The sequence below is a fragment of the Scyliorhinus torazame genome, chromosome 3 (assembly GCF_047496885.1).
Source record: "Scyliorhinus torazame isolate Kashiwa2021f chromosome 3, sScyTor2.1, whole genome shotgun sequence".
NCBI lineage: Eukaryota > Metazoa > Chordata > Chondrichthyes > Carcharhiniformes > Scyliorhinidae > Scyliorhinus > Scyliorhinus torazame.
The window spans coordinates 128,878,370-128,880,136 of NC_092709.1; the positions used below are offsets into that span (position 1 = coordinate 128,878,370).

At 51.8% G+C, this 1,767-nt stretch overlaps 1 pseudogene; it reads right to left on the minus strand.

Annotated features, from left to right (window-relative positions):
• Positions 1-388: 388 nt before the first annotated feature.
• On the minus strand, positions 389-770 carry LOC140409522 (histone H2AX-like; annotated as a pseudogene).
• Between the last annotated feature and the right edge of the window lie 997 nt (positions 771-1,767).

Consider the following 1,767-nt stretch of genomic DNA (forward strand, 5'->3'; position numbering starts at 1 on the left):
ATCCAGACAATGTGGTATTGCCTTTGGTGCCTGGCATGTACTGTCGTGGCACCAACTCCATCAGCCCCCACCACTGAGGCTGAATCAAACAATTCCCAACCTTGGTGTCATATTTGACCAGAAGAAGTGCTTCCCTCCACAGACCTTTTCCATCCCCAAGTCTGCCTACTTTGACCTGAGTAACATTACCTGAGTTCACCCTTATCTCAGGTCACCGGCTGCTGAAACTATAATCTAAATCATTGGTACCTCTAGGTTTGACTATTCTTATGCTTTCTTGCCTGGCGTCCCATCATCCACCATTCAAAACCTTGGATTTTCTTTCTCTGTCACCGCCACCCCCCCCCCCCCCCCCGCCCCCTCCCACCCCCACTCCCCCCTGTCGCGCTCAGGCGTAAACCATTGCGGGGTGCCCGGTCTTCTTGGGCAGCTGCATGGCCAGGATATTGGGCAGGACACCACCCTGGGCGATGGTCACCCGGCCCAGCAGCTTGTTGAGCTCCTCATCATTGCGGATGGGGAGCTGCAGGTGGTGGGAGATGATACGGGTCTGCTTGTTGTCCCGGGCCGCATTGCTGGCCAGTTCAAAGATCTTGGTGGTCAGGTACTCCAGCACGACGGCCAGGTAGGCTGGCGCCCACCCGCTCAGTGTAGAGGCCCTTGCGCAGCAACTGGTGGATGCGGCCGACGGGGAACTGCAGAGCAGCCTGGGAGGAGCAGGTCTTGGCCTTGGCGCGCCCTTTGCCTCCAGTTTTACCACGACCTGACATGTTTGCCTTGTTGAATTCATCCAATACTCGGCTGCCCGCATCTTAATTTGCACCAAGTCCCGTTCACCTATCAGCCCTGTGCTCACTAACCCACATTGGCTCCTGGTCCAGAAAATCCTGAATGTTAAGTTTTGCATCTTGTTTCTCATCAAACATTTCATTATGTGAAAGGTACTACATAAATGCAAGTTATTGCAGTTGTTCACGTTGACACCTGGAGCATGTAGAACAGGACATGGGTAGGCATCTTCGGAGAGGGGGGAGAAAAGGCAAGAACATTTGAAAATAGAGGATGGCTTTTTTAATCAAAAGTAACCATGGGTGGAATTTTCTGTTTCTCAATCTAAGTATACGGACCGCAAGTCAGAGTTGAACCCATTCCTTGGTGATGAGAAGAACATCTGCAATTAAGCACATCTCATTTCATTAACTGTTCCTGTGCTTGTAAGATGACTCTCAAAGTGGAGCAGGCAGGAAGCTGATGCTGCTCCCTCTATCTCATGGGTTCAAAGGTCTGGGCGCATAGCTAAAGGGCACCTGGGCAAGTATTCATTATCTGCGACTCAAGAAGGACTCTTCATTGCCAAGCACCATCTTTGGAGGTTGAGCTCCCCTCAACCCTTTAGACAAACTTCTGAAAACAGACAGAATGTAGCCCCATGTTTTAGTGACACCTCAGTACAGGTTCTTCTGCTGGCCATCTGGGAAAGGAGGGGTGTCCGCTTTCCCAGGGAATGGCAGAAGGAGGCCACCCTGCCAGATCAATGTGGCTTGGACGGAAGTAGCAGCACAGAGAAACAGTTGCGGTGCCCACAGGAGGACCTGGCACCAGTGCCACAAGAGGAGGAATTACATGTTCCGCGCTGCCAGGGGAAGTGCCACTGCTACTCAATGCAAACTCACAGGGCATGAATGAAGCATTGTAAGTTTGCAACTAGAGAGGATTGTCACACAGGGTTTTGGTGACAGGTCTCTCCCTCAAATGCGTCATACGGGC